Genomic DNA, 13,215 nt, shown 5'->3' with positions numbered 1-13,215 from the left:
TCCCCAGCCACAGCCTAGGTCAACCTCATTGGGGTCAGTGGTGGTAATACTGCATACCCTTAGGACTGCCAAGTACACCCTGCTGGCATCTACAGCCATACCACTCTGATCTCAGAAGTTAAGCAGGGTCCAACCTGGCCAGTGCTTGGATTGTAGACTCCCTGGGAATAATGGGTGCTGTATGCTTTTGGCTTCCCACTACCTCTCCTTTTACCCTTCAGGTCACTGGGCTTCTTATCCACCCCTTCCCTGTTCTTTCCCCCTTTTGTGCCTGCCTATGCCTCACCACATCCTGGGACCTCCTCCTGGGCATCAGCAGTGGAAGAACTGCGGGTCCTTGTGGCCACCAGGTGCCCCAGGCCGGCGTCTACTACCGTACCACCCTGATCCCGGAAGCTAAGCAGGGTTGGGCCTGGCCAGTAATTGGATAGAACGCCTGTGAATACCAAGTGCTGTTGGCTTTTTGCTTGCCCCTTTCTCTGTCTTTTCCTCTCATGTAGCTGAGCTTCCCAACTGCCCGCTGACTCTTCTCTCCCACATTTCCACCCACCTGCGCCCCTGCCGCAGCCAGGAACCTCTTCCTGGGTGTCCACAGCAGTGGCACCACAGGTCTTTCAGGCTGACAGGCACCCCCTACTGGTGTCTACAGCCATACCACCCTGCTCTCATAAGTTAAGCGTGGTCGGGCCTGGCCAGTACTTGAATGTGAGAACAACTGAGAATACTGGGTGCTGTAGGCTTTTGGATTCCTGGCCCCTCCTTCTTTTCCCCTCATATTGTTGGACTTCCCAACTGATGTCTGATTCTTCTCTCTCCTATTTCTGCCCATCTGCACCCCGCTGTAGCCTGAGATCTCCTTGTGAATGTCTGCAGCAGCAACATTGTGAGCACTTGGGGCTGTCAGGTTTCCTCTGCCAGCGGCTAGCGTCATACCACCCTGATCCCAGAAGCTAAGCAGGACCGGGCCTGTCCAGTACCTGGATAGGAGACCATCTGGGAATCTGGGTGCTGTAGGCTTCTGGCTTTCTCCTCCCTCCCCCTTACTTTCTCATGTTGCTGGGCTTCCCAACAGCCCCCTGATTCATCTTTCCCCATTTTCTGCCATCCTGTGCCCCTGCTGCAGCCTAGGACCTCTTTGTAGGGGTCGGCAGCAGCAGTATTGCCAGCCCTTAAGGCCGCCAAGCACCCCCTGCTGACGTCTAGGGCCATACCACCCTATCCCAGATGCTAAGCAGGGTCGGGCCTGGCCAGTACTTGGATGAGAGACCTCCTGGGAATATCGAGTGCTTTTGTCTTCCCACTCCCTCCCTCTTTTCCCCTCATGTCACTGGGTTTCTGAACCACCCCCTGACTCTTTTCTTCCTCTTTTCTACCCACCATCGCCCACATTGCAGCTTGGGACCTTCTGCTGGGTGATGGCAGAGGAAGCACCATGGTCTCTGGGAGCCACCAGGTGCACCATGCCAGTGCCTATGGCCATACTCCCCTGATCCTGGAAGCTATGCAATGTCGGGCCTGGCTAGTACTTTGATGAGAGAATTCCTGGGAATACCAGGTGCTGTAAGCTGGCTTTCCTCTTTCTCTGTCTTTCCTTCTCGTGTTGCTGAGCTTCTCAAATGCCCCCCACCTTTTTTCATCATTTTCATGCCCCCACAGCAGCCCAGGACCTCCTGGTGGGGGTCAGGGTCTGGCCTGGCCAGTACTTGCATGGAAGACTGCCTGGGAATACCAGATGCTGTAGACTTCTGCTTCCTGCTTTGGACCTCTTGAACCCTAGTGTCACCAGGCTTCCCAATCACCCCCTGACTGTTCTTCACCCTATTCTGCCCACCTGTATCCTGGCCACAGCCTGTCACCTCTTCCTGGGGGTCCACCAACCCAGCACTGTGTTACCTTGGGCCTGCCAGGCACTCCTACTGGCATCTAAGGGCATACCACCATGATCCCTGAAGCTAAGCAGGGTCGGTCTCTGGCAGTACTTGCATGAAATACTGTCTGGGAATACCAGGTGCTGTAGGCTTTTGGCTTCCTGCTCCCTTTCTCTTTCCCGATCATGTCGCTGAGCTTCCCAACTGTTTCTTCACTCCTCTCTTCCTTTTTCACCTGCCTGCATCACTGCTGCAGCCTGAGACTTTCTCTTGTGGGTCTGCCACAGCAGCATGGTGAGACCTTGGGGTCCTAGGAATACCTAGGTGCTGTAGGCTTTTGGCCTCCTGCTCCCTCTTTTTTCCTTCCTCATGTTGCTGGTCTTCCCACCCGCCCCCTCTCTCTTTCCTCTGCCATTTCGGCCTGCATGCACCCCGCATCACAACCCAGGACCTTTTCACGGGGGTTGGTGGTGGCAGTTTTGCGGGCACTTGAGGTTGCCAGGCATCCCATACTGGCATCTACGGCCATGCCACCCTCATCCCGGAATCTAAGTATGGTCAGGCCTGGCCTGTACTTGGATGGGAGACCCCCCTAAGAATACCAGGTGCTGTAGACTTTTGACTGCTTGCTTCCTTTCTTTTTTCCTCTTGTGTCACCAGGCTTTCCAAATGCCCCCTGACTCTTCTATCCTGCTTTCCCATCTGCCTGCCACACTGCCACAGGCCAGGACATCCTTGCCAGGTGGGACCCTGCTAAGCTTCTGGGCTCGGACTCCTCCAGGTTAGCATGGCTCCAGGGTCCCCCAGGGCAGAACACCATGTGGTGGTCTTGGGTTGCAACAGGGACTCAGGTGGGTAGGAAAGGGGGAGCCAGTGAGACAGGGGGAAGTTGGGAAATGGGGCGACAGTTGGGAGAAGGCAGGAAGGACCTGAAAGCCAAACACCTCCAGCCCACGTGGTCCCCAAATGGCCCCCCATCCAAACGCCTGCCAGGCATGACTCTGTTTAGCTTTCATGCTTAGGGGCCCCCAGGCTGCTGTGGTGCCAGGGGCCACTGGGGCAGACCCCAACAGGGCAGTCCCAAACTGAATCAGTGGCATAGATGGGTGGAAAATGGGAGGCCAGAGAGTCAGTGGGTGGTAGAGATATGAGGTGACAAGTCGGGGAAGGTGGGAGGGACTGGGAAGCCAAAAGCCTGCAGACAGCGGTGTTCCCTGGCTACTACATATTCAAGCTTACACCAAGCCCTACCCTGCTTAGCTTCCAGGCTCAATCACCTTCTGTCTGCTATAAAGCCTGAAGCCACTGCACAGATCCCCAGGGGGTGGTCCCAGCTTGCAGCTGGGGTGCAGACAAGCAGGAAAAGGGGAGTCAGAGAGTCAGGGTGTGGTTGGGAAGCAGGGAAACAATCAGGAGAAGGTGGGAGGGAGCAGGATGCCAAAAACCTCCAGACACCAAGATTTCCAGGTGACCCCCGATTCAAGCCCCCACCAGACCCTCCCCTGTTCAGATTCTGGGCTCAGGTGCCCCCAAGTTGATATGGCACCAGGGTCTGGTAGGCGGGAAAGAGGGAGCCAAGGAATCAGTTGGTGGTTGGAAAGCAGGGTGACAATCGGGAGTATGCAGTAGTGAGTGGGAAACCAAAAGCTTCCAGCCCACTGGGTCCTTAGGCAGCTCCCCCCGACCCCATACAAGCCGCCACCAGGTCTGACTCTGCTTAGCTTCTGGGTTTGGGCACCACCAGGCTGCTAAGGCTCCAAGGGCCACTGGGGTGAATCCCCATGGGAAGGTGCTGGGCCATGACTACGGCATAGACAAATGGGAAAATGGGAGCTAGAGAGTCAGGAGGAATTTGGGAAGCATAGCGACAATCAGGAGAAAGTGGGAAAGAGCTGGAAGCCAAAAGTCTCCAGCACACGGTCTTCCCAGACGATCCCCAATCCAAGCCCTCACCAGGCCACACCTTGCTTAGCTTCTGGGCTTGGGAGCCTACAGGCTGCTATGGCACAGGGCACAGCCTGGGCATACCACCATGGAGTGGCCCCAGGTGGAGGCGGGGGTGTAGGCAAGTGGAAAAGGAGGAGCCAGAGAGTCAAGGGAAGTTGGGAAGAGGATCAGTGAGGGAGGAAAGGTGAGAGTGTGCAGGAAGCCAAAAGCCTCCAGTCCCTGGGGTCCCCATCTGGCCCCCTATCCAAGTCCCCACCAGAACCACCCTGCTTACATTCCAGGCTCAGATGCTTTCAAGGTGCTATTATGCTGGGAGCCACTGGGATAGACCCCTATGGAGAGGACAAAGGCAGCAGAGGAGACACAGCCGGGCAGGAAAGGGGGAGCCAGAGAGTCAGGGAATGATTTGAAAGTGGGTCGACAACTGGGGGAAGGCGAGAAGGAGTGGGAAGCCAAAAGTCTCCAGCCCCTGGTCTCCTCAGGTGGTCATCCAGCCAAGCCCCATCCAGGTCTGACCCTGCTTTACTTCCAGGCAGGGGAGTCCTCAGGCTGCTACAGCGCCTAGGGGCTGCTGGGACTGACCCACATGGGGAGATACTGGGTCACAGCAAAGGTGCAGGTGGGCAGGAAAAGAAAGGCTGGAGAGTCAGAGGGAGGTTGAGAATTGTGACAAGCAAGGGAAAGCGGACAAAGAGAGGAAACCAACAGCCTTTAGCCCCTGGTCTCTTCAGGCAGTCTCCCATCCAAGCCCCAACCAGGCCAGATCTAGCTTAGCTTTCAGGCTGGGGTGCCATCAGGCCTCTCTGGAGCATGGGGTATGCTGGGAAGGACCCCCACGGGGTGGTCCTGAGCAAGGCTGGGGCTCAGACAGGTGGCAAAGAGTGGGTCAGAGAGTTAAGGGTTGGTAGGGAAACTTTGCAAAGAGCGGGGGAAAACGGGAAGGGAGGAAAAAACCAAAAGGCTCCAGCACCTGGTCTCCCCAGGCAGTCCCACATCCAAGCCCCAGCCAGGCCCAACCATGCTCAGCTTACCAAATGCCGCTTCCCGGCTTCCCCCACTGGTTGCAATTCTTAACAACTGCGCCCTTACTCTCTGGACTCCCCTTTCCAGCCACCACCTGCTTGTACCCCTGCCATGGCCCAGGATCTCCCCATCGGGATCTGCCTTGCTAGGACTTGGATGGGGGACCACCTGAGGAGATTGGGGGATGGATGCTTTTGGCTTCCCTCTCCGTTCCCACTTTCTCCTGCTTGCAAAATTGCTTTCCAACTGCCCCCTGACATTCTGGTCTCCAATTTAACGCCAGCCTGCACCTCTGCTGCAGCTTGTGACCTCTTGTGGGGGTCCATCCTAGCAGCCCATGGGCTTCATATCAGCCTGAGGGTGCCCCTGTCTGAAAGTTAAGCAGAATCAGGCCTGGCTGGAGCATGGATGGGGGACCGACTGGGAAGACCAGGGGCTGGATGCTTTTGGCTTCTCGCTCCATTCCCTCTTTCCACCCGTTGTCCCAGTGCTTCGCAACTGACACCTTACTCTCTGGCCCCCACTTTACTGCTTGCCTGCACTCTTGCCATGGCCCGAGACCTCCCATGGGGGTCCGTCATGGCAGCCCCCAGGCGCCATAGCAGCCTGAGGACTCCCCAGCTTGGAAGCTAAGCAGATTCAGATCTAGCTGGGGCTTGGATGGCAGACCACCTGGGAAGACCGTGAGCTGGAAGCTTTTAGCTTTCTGCTCCCTTCCCACTTTCCCTTGCTTGTTGAAATGCTTTCCAACTGCCCCTTGACTCTCTAGCCCCCATTTTCCACCCACCTTGGCACCATGGCAGCCCCTGGCACCATGGCAACCTAAGGGTGCCCCAGCCTGGAATCTAAAAAGCGTCAGGCCTGGCTGGGGTTAGATGGAGGAATGCCTGGGTAGACTGGGAGCTAGAGACTTTTGGCTTCATGCTCCCTTCCCGCTTTCCTTCGCTTGTTGCCTCACTTCCCAATCACTCACAACTCTCTGGCATCCCTGTTCCCACATGCCTATACCACCGATGCCGACCAGGACCTCCCTGTATGGGTCTGCCCTGGCAGCCCCTGGTGCCATAGCAGCCTGAGGGCAACCTAGCCTGGAAGCTAAGCCATTTCCTCCCTGGCTGGGGCTTGGATTGGCTACTACCTGAGGAGACCAGGGTCTGGAAACATTTAGCTTCCTACTCCATTTTCACTTTCCCCTACTTGTTGCCCCGCTTCCCAATAACCCCTGACTCTCTGGCTACCTCTTTCTGGTCTGCCTGCACCCCTGCCGCAGCCCAGGACCTCCCCGTGTTTCCCTGGCAGCCCCTGGCACCATAGCAGCCTGAAAGCTTAACAGAGTTGGTCTGATACCCTTTCTTGCCTGCCTGAGTCCCTGCTGTGGCCTGGGACCTTTCCATGGGGTGCAACCTGGCAGCCCCCGGGCACCATAGCAGCCTGAGGGTGCCCCAGCCCCAAAGCTAAGCAAGGTTGGGCCTGGCTGGGGCTTGGATGGGGGACGACCTGGGGAGATCGAGGGCTGGAGGCTTTTGGTTTCCCGCTCCCTTCCCGCTTTCCCTCACTTGTCGCAATGAGGCAGAAATTTAAAATAATAAGTACTGCATTTATTCACTCCATGAAAAGTAACAGGCAAGGCAAGGGTTAAAAAGAAAAGAGCAAGTTTTCCTCAGCTTAACAGCTCACTTCAAGGACAGTTATAATATACCGCTGTCTGAATAGCCAAGGCCAAAGGAATGGGCTCCATACACCCTTTCTTCCAGAGCAAGGTTGAGGAAAACAAAAGAGAGAAAGACAAATTCCTTTACTGTTACTCCTTTCCTTGGTCTCTTAAGCATGATTATGTTTTATGAATATCTGTATTTAGCCAGTTCTTGTTTTTCTTTCAATGCAGCTGCAAAGCCACCAGTTATGCTAAGTCAACAGTAATACTACAGATAATGTGATCTGTCATTCATTGTATGATTAACTACTTTTGTTTTGACCCTGTAAGTTTGCTTATAAAAACCCTGCTCTGTCTTTGTTCTGGGCTCAGCCTGTTGGATATTAATCCACTGAGCCAGCGTGTACCTTAAATAAACAATCCTCCTGTTCTCTCATATTTTTCTCTCTGTTCCTCAGTTTACCGCAACAGCAACACTTCCCAACCACCCCCTGACTCTATGGTCCTCCCTTTCGCACTCACCTGCACCTCCACCGCAGCCCAAAACCTCCCTGTGGGGTTCCGCTCTGACAGCCCCCAGGCCCCAAAGCAGCCTTAGGGCACTGCAGCCTGGAAGCTAAGCAGGATTGGGCCTGGCTGGGGCTTGGGTGGGAGACTGCCTAGGAAGACCAGGGAGACTGCAAAGGCAGTTCCTGCTTTTGGGGATGCTTTTGGCTTCCCGCTCCCTTTCCACTTTCCCTGCTTGTTGCAACACTTCCCAACCATCCCCTCATTTTCTGGTTCCCCCTTTCCCGCCCACCTGTGGACCACCATGGCCCAGCACCTCCCCAGGGGCACCCGCTCCGGCAGCCCCTGGGCACCATAGAAGCCTGAAAGAGCCCCAGCCCAGAAGCTAAGCAGGGTCGGGCCTTGCTGGGGTTTGGATGGGGAGCCACCTTGGGAGACCGGGGGCTGGAGGCTTTTGGCTTCCCACTCCCTTCCTGTTTTCTCCCACTTCTTGCAATGCTTCCCAACTGCCCCCTCACTCTCTCTCCCTTTCCCACCCTCCTGCACCCTCTTTGCCACCAGGACCTCCCTGTAGGGGTTTGTCCCGGCAGTACCCAGGCACCATAGCAGCCTGAGGATGACCCAGCCTGGAAGCTAAGTGGGTCGGGCCTTGCTGGGTCTTGGAATGGTGGACCACCTCGGGAGACCAAGGGCTGGAGGCTTTTGGTTTCCTGCTCCCTTCCCACTTTCCCCTGCTTGTTGCAACACTTCCCAACCAGCACCTGACTCTCTGACCCCCCTTTCCTGCTTGCCTGCACCCTTGCCTTGACCCAGAACCACCCCATGGGCATGCTTCTTCGTAGCCCCTGGGCACCATAGCAGCCTGAGGGTGCCCCAGGCTGGAAGCTAACCAAGGTCAGGCCTGGCTGGGGCTCTGATGGAGGACGGCCTAAGGAGAAGGGGCACTGGAGGATTTTGAGTTCCTACTCCACTTTCACTTTCCCCCTTATGATAAGGCTTCCCAACCGCCCCCTGAATGTATGACCCCATCTTTCCCGCTCGCCTGTGCCCCCTCCACAGTATGGGACCTCCCCATGGAGGTCTGCCTTGGCAGCCCCCAGGCCCCATAGATAACTTAGGGTGCCACAGCCTGGATCTAAGAAGTGTGCCTGGCTGGGACTTGGGTGGAAGACTGCCTGGGGAAACCACAGGACGATGCTTTTGGCTTCCTGCTCCCTTCCCACTTTCCCTTGGTTGTCACACTTCCCAAACTTGCCCTTTCCCTCTGGACTCCACTTTCCCGCCCACCTGTGCCCCCAACAATGCCTGGGTACTCCCTGTGTGGGACTGCCCTGGCAGCCCCTGGCACCATAGCAGCCTAAGAGTGTCCCAACCCGGAAGCTAAGCAGGGTTGGTCCTTGCTGGGGCTTGGATGGGGGACTGCCTTTGGAGACCAGGGGCTGGAGGCTTTTGGCTTCCCTCTCCCTTCCTACTTTCTCCTGTTTGTCGCAACGCTTCCCAACTGCCTCCTAACTCTTTACCTCTCTTTTTTTCCAGCTGTCTGCACCCCTGCAGGGGCCTTGTACATCCCCTTGGGGGTTTGTCCTGGTGCCATAGCAGCCTGAGGGTGCCCCAGCCCGCAAGCTGATCAGGGTCGGGACTGACAGGGGCTTGGATGGGGACCACCTGGGGAGACCAAGGTCAGAAAGTTTTTGGCATCCCGTTCCATTCTCACTTTCTTTCAGTTGTCACAAGGCTTCCCAACCCTCCTCTGACTCTAGCCCCTCCTTGTCGCCTGCCTGTGCCACCACCTAGGCCCAGTAACTACCTATGTGGGTCCGTCCCCTCAGCCTTCAGGCGCCATAGCAGACTGAGGGCGATACAGCCAAAAAGGTAAGCAGAGTCAGGCCTGGCTTGGGCTTGGATGGGGGACCACCTTAGGAGACTGGGAACTGAGGGCTTTTGGCTTTCCTCTCCCATCCCACTTCCCCCAACTTGTCACAAGGATTTCCAACCTCCCATTGACTCACTGGGCCCCCGTTTCCTGTCTGTTTGTGTCCCCGCTGTGGCCCAGGACCTCCCCGTGGGGGTCCTGCCCAGTAGCTCCCAGGTGACATAGCAGACTGAGAATGCCCAAGCCCAGGAGCTAAGTAGAGTCTGGTCACTCTGTGGCTTGGATCTGGAATCACTTGGGGTGAATGGAATCTGAAGGCTTTTAGATTCCCGCTCCCTTCCAACTTTCCCATGCTTGTAGCAATGCTTCCTAACCACCCTCTGACTCTCTGGCCACCCTTTTCCCACCAACACTTGCCTGCGCCCCTGCTGCGGCCTGGGATATTCCCATATGTGTCCGTCCCAGCAGTACCCGGGAGTCTTGAATGTGGCTTGGATGAAGGAGCACCCAAGGAGACCGAGTGCTGGAGGCTTTTTGCTTCCCACTCCTTTCCCACTTTTCCCCACTTGTCACAACACTTCCCAATAGCCCTCTCACTCTCTGGTTCCCATTTACTCGCCCACCTGAGCCACTGCTATGGTCCAGGAACTCCCCTGAAGGGTCAGTCCTAGCTGCCCCGGGTGCCATAGCAGCCTGAGGGTGCCCCAGCCTAGAAGCTAAGCTGGGTCAGATCTGGCTGGGGCTTGGATGGGGAATCGCCTGGGGAGACTGGGGGCTAGAGGCTTTTGGCTTAGCACTCCCTTCTTACTTTCCTCTGCTTGTTGCAATGCTCTCCAATGCTGCTTGACTCTCTAGCCCCCCCATTTCCCTCCCGCTTGCACCCCTGCTGTGGCCCAATATCTCCCCTAGGGTTCTGTCCCAGCATCCCTTGGATGCTACAGCAGCCTGAGGGCACCGCAGCTTGGAAACTACTCAGAGTCAGGCATGGCTGGGGCTTGAATGGGGGACCACCTGAGGAGATTGGGGACTGGAGGCTTTTGACTTCCCACTCCCTTCTCGTTTTCCCCCACTTGTCGCAACACTTCCCAACTGCTCTCTGACTCTGGCCACCACTTTCCTGCGTGCCTGCACCTTCACCACAACCCACAGCCTCCCCATAGGGGTCCATCATGGCAGCCCCCAGGCGCCATAGCAGCCTGAGGGTGTCCCAGCCCAGAAGCTAAGCGGGATCAGTCCTGGAAGGGGGACTAAATCGGGAGGCTGAGTGCTGGAAGCTTTTGGCTTCCCACTCCATTCCTGCTTTCCCCGCTTGTCCCAAGGCTTCCCAACCACCCCCTGACTCTCTGGCCCCACTTTTCTGCTTACCTGCATCCCTGCCGCAGCTGAGACCTCATGGTGGGGGTCCATCCTGGCAGCATCTGGGTACCATAAGCAGGCTAAGGGCGCCCCAGCCCGGAAGCTAAACAGGGAGCTAAAGGCTTTTGGTTTCCTGCTCCCTTCCTGCTTTTTCCACTAGTCTCAATGCTTCCCAACCACCACCTGATTCTCTGCCCCCCTTCCCACCTGCCCTTATGCCCCCTGCAGTCCGGGACCTCCCTGTGGGGGTTTGTCCTGGGAGTCAGCAGGCACCATGGCAGCCTGAGGATGCCCCAACCCAGAAGCTAAGCAGCGTAAGGCCTTGCTGGGTCTTGGATGGGGCACCACCTGGGGAGACCGGTGGCTGAAGGCTTTTGGCTTCCCGCCACCCTCCTACTTACCCCCACTTGTCCCAATGCTTCCCAACTGCACCCTGACTCTGGCGCTTTTTTCCTGCCTACCTGCACACCCACAGCAGCCGAAGACCTCTCCCTGGGGGTCCGCCCAGGCAGCCCCGGTTGCCACTGCAGCCTGAGGGAGTCCCAGCCCCGAAGCTAAGCAGGGACTCTCCTGGTGGTGGCTTGGATGGAGGACCACCTGGGGAGACTGGGTACTGGAGGCTTTTGGGTCCCCACTCCCTTCCTGCTTTCCCTCACTCATCACAACACTTCCCAACTACCCCCTTTCTCTCTGACCCCCCTTTCATACCTGACTGCACCCCACCATGGCCTAGTACCTTCACGTGGGGGTCTGTCTTTTCAACCCCTGGGCGCCATAGCCGCTGAGGGCACACCTGCCCAGAAACTAAGCAGAGTGGGGCCTTGTTTGGGCTTGGATGAAGGACAGTCACAGGGGACCAGGGGCTAGACTTTTTTTGCTTGGAAAGGAATAGGAATAGGAATAGGAATAAGAATAGGAAGCCAAAATCCTCCAGTCTTTGGTTTCCTCAAGTGGTCCACCATTGAAGTCCCAGCAAGACCTGACCCTGCTTAGCTTTCAGGCATGGGTGCCCACATGCTGCTATGGCGCCTGGGGGCTATCAGGACGGAACCTCACCGGGAAGCCCCAGGATGCTTCGGGAGTGCAAGTGGGTGAGAAATAAGGGCCCAGAATGCCAGGAGGCAGTTAGGAAGCATTGCGACAAGCAGGAGAAATGGGAAGGGAGCAGGAAGCCAAAAACCTCCAGCCACCAGTCTCCCAAGGTGGTACCCCATCCAAGCCACAGTCAGACCCAACCCTGCTTAGCTCCTGAGCTGGAGCACCATCAGGCTGCCAAGGCACCTGGGGGCTGCTGGAATAAACCCCCATGGGGAAGTCCTGAGCCACACGGGGAAAGTGGGAAAGGGAGCGGGAAGCCAAAAGCTTCCAGTCCCTGATTATCCCAGGCAGTCCACCATCCAAGCGCCAGCCAGGCCCTACACTGCTTAGTTTCTGGGGTGGGGCGCCTCAGGCTGCTATATGGTGCAAGGGCTGCCATGGCCGACTCTGATGGGGAGGTCCAGGGCCCTGGCAGGGGTGAAGACATGCAGGAAAAATGGAGCCAGAGAGTCAGGGGATGGTTGGGAAGTGAAGCAACAAGCGGGGGAAAGTGGGAAGGGAGTGGAAAGCCAGATGCCTCCAGCTCCCAGTTTCCACAGATGGTCCCTTATCCAACCCCCAGCCAGGCGTGACTCTGTCTAACTTCCGGGCTGGGACACCTTCAGGCTGCTATGGCGCCGGGGGCTGCCGAGGTGGGTCCCCAAGGGGAGATCCTGGACCGTGGCAGGGGTGTAGGTGGGCGGGAAAGAGGGAGACAGAGAGTCAGAGGGTGGTTGGGAAGCAGAGCAACAAGCGGGGAAAAGTGGGAAGGGAGAGAGAAGCCAAAAGCCTCCAGTCCCAGGTCTCCCTAGGTGGTCCACCATTCAAGCCCCAGCTAGGCCTGACCACACTTAGCTTCTAGTCTGGTGCTCCCACAGGTGGCTATGGCAATGGAGGCTCCCAGGGCGGGCCCCAACAGGGAGTTTCTGGGTCAAGGCTGGGAAGCAGGCATGAAGAAAATGAGGAGGCAGAGAGTCGGGGGGCAGTTAGGAAGTGGGGCAAAAAGCACAGGAAGTGGGAAGGGAGCGTAAAGCCAAAGCCTCCAGTCCCCAGTCTCTGCAGGCAGTCCCCCATCCAATCCTCAGCCAGGAACAACCCTACTTAGCTTCTGGGCTCGTGTGCAATCAGGGTGCTCTACTGGGGCAGGCCCCCAAACGAAGGTCCCAGGCCGCGGTGGGAGTGCAGGTTTCTGAGAACATAAAAGCAAGAGAGCCAGGGGGAGGTTGGGAAATGAGTCAACAAGCAGGAGAAAGAGGGAAGAAAGTGGAAAGCCAGAGGTCTGCCCATGTGATCCTCCATCCAAGCCCCAGCCAAGTCAGACCCTGCTCAACTTCCGGGCACAGGCACCTTCAGGCAGCTATGGTGCCAAGAACTGCCCTGGCAGACCCCCATGGGAGGTCCAGGGCCAAGGCGAGGGTGCAGGCCCATGGGCAAAGTGGAGCCAGAGAGTCAGGGGGCAGTTGGGAAGCACAGCAACAAGTTGGAAAAAGCGGGACAACAGCGGGAGACCAAAATCGTCCAGCCTCTGGTCTCCCTAGGCAATCCCACATCCAAACCCTAGCCAGTACTGATCCTGCTTAGCTTTTGGGATGGAGGACCCTCAGGCTGCTACAGAATTGGCTGCTGCCCCAGTGGGTCCCCACGGTGAAGTCCTGGGTCACGGCATGGGTGCAGGCAGGTGGAAAAGGGGGAGCCAGAGAGTCAGGGAGCAGCTGGAAAGTGGGCCCACCAGCCGGGGAAGGCGTGAAGACAGTGGGAAGGAAAAAATCTCCAACTCCCCTTCTCCCTAAGAGGTCCACCATCCAAGCCACAGCCAGGCCCAACCCTGCTTGGCTTCTGGGCTCGGGCCCCATTAGGCTGCTATGGTTCCAGAGGCTGCTGGGCCGATTCCCACAAGGAGGTCCCAAGAC

Source organism: Papio anubis, unplaced genomic scaffold (assembly GCF_008728515.1).
Source record: "Papio anubis isolate 15944 unplaced genomic scaffold, Panubis1.0 scaffold26, whole genome shotgun sequence".
NCBI lineage: Eukaryota > Metazoa > Chordata > Mammalia > Primates > Cercopithecidae > Papio > Papio anubis.
This window is presented reverse-complemented; position numbering follows the sequence as displayed.